The following is an 8,539-nucleotide window of genomic DNA, read 5'->3' on the forward strand; positions in this document are numbered from 1 at the left end:
TTCATAGACAATATTTTCATTCTGTGGAGTAGATCCAGGAGGGCTGTGTGTCCTTTGTACAGTTGCTGAACATCAGTTCCCGTACCATTTTTGGATCTCATTATTATCAAGTCTTCCTCAGGGTGTCCTAGTACTAACATCCACAGCAAGGAGACCGCTACCAATTGTCTCTTGCATTGAGAGAGTTGGCACCCTACACCATTACATGACGATATCCCTAAGGCCCAATACTTGAGAGGCAGTCGCAATTGTTCTGACGTCATGGATTACCATCTGATGACCAGGGACACTCTGTTGAGGGAAGCCACCACCATGCGTCATCTATTAGTGACTCCAACAGTTCATGAAATAAGTGGACAAGAGGCTTAATGAGAACATTTGGCGTACATGTTTTCTTTAAGAAATATTCCTTTATCTACAGGTCCATCATATGTGGATATGTAGTCAGGCATGGGGGATATGTATTTATCCATTCATGTGTATACTTCATCATCCAGTTCCCTATATATTGACTGAGGTATTGGGGGTATTAATATGGATCTAGTGCTCCACTAGTTTATTTTTGGTGGTTGCATTGTCCCTTCTGTCCTATCCAAGTACTGGGAAATCACAGTGTGAATGGCGGCAACTCTGCCTCTGCTTTTGTGAACAAAAGGAAGGAAGCCTGAAATCAGGTGAAACGCGTAGAGGCGGTTGTTCAGGGTTCAATACATCGGTTGGGACTTGGCTTGCTCCAGACACCATGGCCACAGGTACACTTTGTCTCTTGTGGGTATAGCATGTAGCGTATTTCTGTTATTCTGAGAGGGTATATCAGTATCATAGTCTGGCTCAGTTGCTGTATAGAGTGTTTGTATTTCACCATAAACTGTTTATCTACCTGTACCTGGAATAATTTGGTTTGTGGCAACTGTGCATCATCTTTACTGTGGGATTCCCAGTACTGATATGGGTTGGGTCCATATATTTTTGTGACTCTATTTTGGCATATTAAATGCCTATAGATTAATTTTACACCCTCTCATTTAGTACTTTTGCTCATGCTTATTTATGGATGTGGAGGTATGAATTTGAGATATTTATGATCTATGCTATTGATTCATTTATTACATTATAGCCATATACTGTCCCTTTGTTTCCATTTTATGTCTTGTGTGTATGTTTGTATGTTCTTTAGCTATTACCATCTGCCTTGCTGTAAAAGAAAATATTTTTTACTATTTATTTAATAAAATTTATATTTTATAGATATATTTTTTGCAAATTTTTGGCCATTTATTTGTTCTATGGTGGTTTCTGCTTTTGTGAACAAGGCTCGCTATAGACGGGGTCATTTATTTATACCTAAACAATATAATCCATGTGCCTAGCTTGCCTATTCAGGATTTATCCCATGCCAGGTATAGGATAGGATTTTATTGGTATCTCATAATCTTCTTTCTGATATTTTTATTCTATTGTTCTACTCCAGAGTGTTCTCTTGACCTTTATAAATGTCGTTTTCGTGACTATTCCACTTCTCCTCTTCATTCTTTTTCATATTATTTGCCTTACAGTTCTCGTTGGTGTTTATTTAGGAGCCACAGGTTAGATTCCTATTAACTATTTACTGTCAACACTTGGGACTATGCAGTTGGGCGGGGTGTGAAGGGATTGATCACTCCCCCGATGATGCCGCATGGTAGGTGAGGTCTTCTACATTTATACCCCACAGATACAACGGCGCCCCACGGCCATACACTAGTGTCAGGGGTTGCTGTGTTTGGGGATCGCCTGTTTGCAGGACTATCCTCATTTACATACTTCCCTCTGATGAAGCTGAAGGGAGGTGACAATTCTTGTAATATACTTTATTACCCCATCCTTTTTATTATAAAACAGGCTGTAACATTCTCCTTGGCATCACTAGAACTGAGCTGTGGTTAGGGCAAATTCATACACAGTTATATTGTAAAGGTGTAGAGCTGAAGCATTTACTAAAGGACAGGGGGGACGGTCACTTCAAATACCTGTATGTTTTATACCACCTAGAAAAAAATTCCTGGTATCATAAGAATGATGAGATTCTCAACTTTCATACTATGCCAAGCTTTAAGAACTATCTAGAATTATCTGTAACAGAATCTGAGATATCACTAGTTAGAATTTGATTTTATATGTAGCATGAACTGCTATATCCGTGATCCCCAAATATACATTTTATGTGACTTTTATTTTTAAGGTATCTCTTAATTTTCCATTCTTGTTCTTCAGGATTATCCTCTAATCCGGTTACAAATAATATATTGTATCCATCTGGCCATAGGGAATTATCAGGCTGGGTTCACACAGGGTTTTTTGGTCCAGACCAAAAAACGGTCCGGACCAGAAAGTGGGCAGCCGCAACTCAATGCCAATGCACTGCACTGGCATCCAGTCGCTCACTCCGCTCTGGATAAGGACCAATGAATGGGCCTAGCCTGGAGGAGGGAATATCTTCAGGCCGAATCACAAGGTGACTCAGCCTGAAGAATGAGCATGTCTGTTCTTTTTTCTGGGAACCAGAACAAACAGCTCCTGGAAAAAAGACCTGACTGGCTCCCATTGAAATCAAAATCTTTTTGGTCAGGATTTTGAGGCGAATACGGCCTCAAAATCCTGACCAAAATACCCCATGTGAACCCAGCCTAATACATTAGATCAATCAGAGGAAAGTTGTAGGCATTAAGTTATGTTCGCACAGAGTTTTTTTTCCAGCGGATTTTGAGGCGAAATCCGCCTCAAAATCCGCTGCCAAAAACGTCTCCCATTGACTTCAATGGGAGCCACTCGCTTTTTTTTCTGCTAGCTAGTAGTGGAAAAAAGAAGTGACATCCCCTATCTTGCCCCGGATCCCACGACTGATTCAGCCGTAACGTCCGTAGCTCGAGACACGCCAGAATGCCGCAACGGAATGCCGATGCACTGCTTCGGCATCCCGTCGTGGCTAGCTGCGCTGAAGTTTGCACCATTTTCCACCATGTGAACATACCCTTAGCATAGTCTCTAAACAAGCAGTGGCCGCAATCTTTAATAAAGCCAACGGTTAACCCGGCGTCCCTGATACTGTATATACACTCCTTCTGTATTGTGTCTTGTCCTTACAGGCTCGTTGTGTAACGTATTGTTTACACTTCTTATTTCCTGGATTACGTTACAGTTCCACAGAATTATCGCTCATAAATCTGTCAGAATTACTGACAAAGAAGAAAAACCGGTCCGAAGGTAATGAAAATGTAGAAGAAGATAAATGTCAGACTACAGTATGAGAGTGGATACGATTACTAGAAACAAGTCTGTAATATTAAAGAGAACATTATCAGAGCCCTCTAATCTCTGGGAATAATAATAGGACTATAGGGTAACACCTCATCTACCGCACAAGGCTTGTTGTGATGAATATTCATGAATAGAGATGGGAGAACCGATTTGTAACAAGACGGGTTTGATCTGAGTATTCCAAAAGTTTCGGGTTGTCTTGAACTCAAAACTTTGGGGTTTGTTACCCTCAAATCAAAATTGAAATTCTTATACTTTGGGGTATCTTCATAAACTAGAATATAATACATGGAGCTCCAGGGGAGGTGTTTGTTACTTTTTACACCTCCCCTCCTCTTTAAGAGACCCCAGAGTATGATAATAATTTTTTTATGTAGATGGTGAGCCCCCTATAGGGATCACAATGTACTTTTTTTTTTCCGATTAGTATGTCTTTGTAGAATGGGAAGAAATCCACGCAAACACGGGGAGAACATACAAACTCCTTGCAGATGTTGTTCCTGGCGGGATTCGAACCCAGGACTCCAGCGCTGCAAGGCTACAGTGCTAACCACTGAGCCACCGTGTTGCCCCCTCAGAGTATAATAATTCTATCCAAACTTTTTCACTGGCTGTATTTCTCTCCATTCCGACCCCCGTAGGTGGCCACTACAGCCGTCACAAGACCCTCAGGGTTGCAATGAGTCTCTTTTTCCTTACATTGGTGAAGGAGTGGCAGGGCAGGTGTGGCGATCTTTGCTTGCGTGCCAGGAGTTGCAACCAAAGTCGCTGGATATCTCTAGCTTAAAAGTTAGAGTCCTTGTGTCAGTAGCTAAAGACTCATGAGCCCTGGTTCAAGAATTCAACTTGGGACCCCTCCTCCCCGGGCTACCCCCAATGCCCAATCGCCTTGCCCTGATGAATGGCAAAGCAGTCGTTGTGGGACTTATAAGATATAAGGTTAAACCAGGACAGAGCAGACAACTTAGCACCTTAGCTGTATACCCCATCTGCATTACTAATGTGCCAAGTTTTTGTGGGTGTATCGCTCTAGGGTAAGACGAGACATGACTCTGATGTGGCCATGATAGGGCTGAAGTCATTGTCTTCTATTAGATCAGGAGGATTGACGGTTTAACAATTGTTCCTTGTTAATGGTTACACAGTTGTGTGGGTTTATATCCACTTGTGTTTTCCTGGTTGGGAGCTTTCTAATAATGAGGGCTCTGACATGTGACAGCAGATGAAAACTTCTGCTACTACTCCTCCTCCTACTACTATAACTACTACTATTACTAATGTTACTACTATTACTCCTACTACTATTATTAATAATATTCATAGCTCCCATAGCTCCCTGCATGCAGGGTTCCTCTGTCCGCTTGAGAAGTCGGACATCTTCACTTGCGGACAGGGAAGGACAGGCACGGAGTGCAAAAGAACGCACCTGATGCCCATTGAAATAAATGACAGGTGTCACGGACACAGCTAGTGTCCGCTCCTAGTGTCCGTGACAGATTTTGAGCGGACACTAGGAGCGGACACTACCTGTCGGACACCGACGGTAGTGTGAACGCTCCCTAAGAGATAGCCAAGATGATTGTCTATAAAATGATGGGAGTCTCATATTCCTAGCTGTAGTGGGCGGTGAGATCTGGAGCCTGAGTTGTATCATTGTTACCCTTTTGCTCATCAGTGCAATTCAGAAGGGACCTAATACAAGTCTGGTTATCAAAGACAGTCAGTCTACTGTACAGAGATAGAACTTTCTGTGACTACTTCAGTACATGTAGCTATAGGTATTCTAGTGGTGGTCACTCAGACAGGAAGTCAGGTGGTTACTAGGCAATCTGAGCCCCAATATCCTAAATAACATGGCTCAGGCTCAGGTCTGGATTCTGCCACACTGTATAATTCTCATTAAACTCATTAGGTATTGAATGTTTTCGGTGACTCCGCAGCATAGACAATCGTCTTGTTATGTCTCAATCACAATTCTATAAACTCTGAAGATCTTCTATTAAAATACAATATTCCGAGCAGAATAATTTACCACCAATCCCAATGATTATTAGTGTCTCGGCGCTTCTAGGCGGCTGTGACTTTGTTGTAGTGATCTGCATATTAGTCACTTAGGAGGGCGACATATTAAATCATCCCCCTCCCCCATGTGACATTATCCATGGAAGTTTAATGGAATGAGCTGTCTGTGATCTGCGGCTAATAGCAGCCGGGGCTGGTGGCCATTAACTAAAGCGGCCTCATCAGAGCGGGCGCAGACAGACGGCACATTAACAATGTGACACTTGTAAGGCTGCGATGTTAATGTGACAATGATGGCCGCTGTCATTGTGTTTGCTGATAACAATGGCCGCCCGCTTTATAAAGCCGTGACAGCGTTATTATCGCTGTTTATTTAATCTGCCCATTGTCAGATGACTTAATAATGGACTGAGGAAGTCGTGAGAATTATTCCCTTTGTATAAAGATCTATTGTATTCTGTGCTCAGCTATTAAAGGGATCCGACCCCGCCATATAGAGGGTGCATCTCAGGCAAGTGGTAACTTCCATTTGGGCATAGTAGACACATTACATGTATGTTCACCATTTTCCATTTACCCTTGGACCACCCCATATGTAAAGTTACAACCTATTACACATACTAGTGCACTTATAGCCGCAATGGCCCAGGTGTATTGTTGGGTATTCCTTGTACCCGCACTTGCACACATGGACTCTCTGCTGTCACTCCACTATGATGATAGCTTATTTCCTATGTATCACTTTCTCTATATCAGATAAATGGATACTATGTAACTCTTACACAGTAATAACCTGCACCTGCATATTAAGCCCTGCCCCTTTCAATAAGCCACACCCACCTGCCAGCACTTTGTGGCAATGTGTCTAAAAAACAGAGAAAATGAGGTGTAAAATGTGTGAAGTTATTGTTGCAACTTCCATCAGAATTCTGGTGCATATTTATTAGTTTATCCAATTGTGTCCTCTGCGATAAGTGGTCAAAGACACGGGTGAAGAAACGTCAGAGTAATTATAATATCTGGCACCCCGCCTATTATTATTGCATCTCCCTTTAGGGGACACTACACAAGAAAACTGATGTCAGCTACGCCTCACTTTCACTTTATCTGTTGAGGTAAATACAGGAGACCCCTGAGCTTTAATGATCATCATGAGTGGTACGATGACGTCATGAGACTTAGATACCGGCGTCATCATGCAGACACATCCCAAAGGACCACTGAAACCCAATCACAGTCCTCAGATGTCTCATGTGTTTCTAGAGTTAAACTTACCCTTGTCTATATGACGTTAATCCAGCGCCTCGGGGTTTCTTTCACATGTTATATTGCATAAGATAAGTATTTTGGACCTTCCCCTCTGCTTTTTTTTTTCTTAAGTTTTAAGTCTTTAAGTTCAGGTATTTTACAGAGAATCATCAGACAATTTCCTGGAAGAACAGATCATAAGTGAAGAGAAGAGAAACAGTAAGTCAATGAAGTGATATTATATATACATATAAATGTATGTCTATCTATCTATCTATCTATCTATCTATCTATCTATCTATCTATCTATCTATCTATCTGCCTATCTATCTATCTATCTATCTATCTATCTATCTATCTCCTATCTATCTGTAATATCTATCTATCTATCTATCTATCTATCTATCTATCTATCTCCTATCTATCTATCTATCTATCTATCTATCTATCTATCTGTCTGTCTGTCTGTCTGTCTGTCTGTCTGTCTATCTATCATCTATCTATCTATCTCCTATCTATCTATCTATCTATCTATCTATCTATCTATCTATCATCTATCTATCTATCTCCTATCTATCTATCTATCTATCTATCTATCTATCTATCTATCTGCCTATATATCTGTCTATCTATCTATCTATCTATCTATCTATCTATCTATCATCTATCTATCTATCTATCTATCTATCTATCTATCTATCTATCTATCATCTATCTATCTATCTATCTATCTATCATCTCCTATCTATCTCATATCTATCTATCATCTATCTATCTCCTATCTATCTATCTATCTATCTATCTATCTATCTCCTATCTATCTATCTATCTATCTAATATCTATCTATCTATCTATCTATCTATCTCATATCTATCTATCTATCTATCTATCTATCTATCTATCTATCTCCTATCTATCTATCTATCTATCTATCTATCTATCTATCTCATATCTATCTATCTATCTATCTATCTATCTATCTATCTATCTATCTATCTATCATCTATCTATCTATCTATCTATCTATCTATCTATCTATCTATCTCCTATCTATCTATCTATCTATCTATCTATCTAACTATCTATCTAATATAAAGTCCAGTGTAATATTTATTATTTTTTTTGTATTATTATTATTATTTGTCTTTTTTCTTACTAAAACATGTTAGTGAACCAATTATGTGAACACGTTACTTTTTACTTTTTTTTTTTTTAAAGTAAAGATGTAAGTAATTTGTACATAAGGTTTAGAGATTTTTACTCCTACTATGATTATTCCTATCATTAATGTTATATAATTATTCTTATTATCATTAGTATTGTTACTGGTAATATTATTATTGTTAATGTTGTTGCTAATATTATTATATATTGTTATTATTGCTGTATTATTAATTCTATATACATAATTTTATTATTGCATTTAAGAGTTATTATAGTAATATTAAGGGAATATCCACCAGGGTAGTATTTTTGCTGACAAAAAAATGTACTGTGGATTTATCTGTGTATCTGGGGCAAAATGCACAATGAATTAATTTGTTACAGAATTTGCCGCAGAATTGCCACTTATTTAACCCTGTTTTCTAAGGCTATGTTCATATCTGCGCCAGAGTCTCCTTCTGTCGCAGTGTGTGCCTAAAATCGGCGGAGAAGGAACCCCTAATAGTCAATGGGCACAGAGTGTTACCACAGTTTTAAAGGGAGTCTATCACTGCCCTCAGCTACTTTAAATCATTCCCATAGTGCTATAGGTATAGTAAGCAGAATTTAAACAATACCTTCCTTATGTTTCAGGACCCTGGGAAAAAGAACTTTTATTCTTTATTTAAAGAAGGATCTTGGAGCACAGAGGGAGTTTTCTTCTATTACTGAGTTTACCACTGCCCCCAGATACTTTAAACCCTTCCCATGGTGCTACAGATGCTGTTAGCAGAATATAAACAATACCTTTCTTATATTTCAGGGCCC

At 39.5% G+C, this 8,539-nt stretch overlaps 1 protein-coding gene across 1 annotated transcript in view; it reads left to right on the forward strand.

The window, feature by feature from the left end:
- LOC142196879 (calpain-13-like) overlaps positions 1-8,539 on the forward strand; it is a 347,930-nt gene that overhangs the window by 34,819 nt on the left and 304,572 nt on the right. The window lies entirely within an intron of this gene.

Source organism: Leptodactylus fuscus, chromosome 3 (assembly GCF_031893055.1).
Source record: "Leptodactylus fuscus isolate aLepFus1 chromosome 3, aLepFus1.hap2, whole genome shotgun sequence".
Taxonomy (NCBI): Eukaryota; Metazoa; Chordata; class Amphibia; order Anura; family Leptodactylidae; genus Leptodactylus; species Leptodactylus fuscus.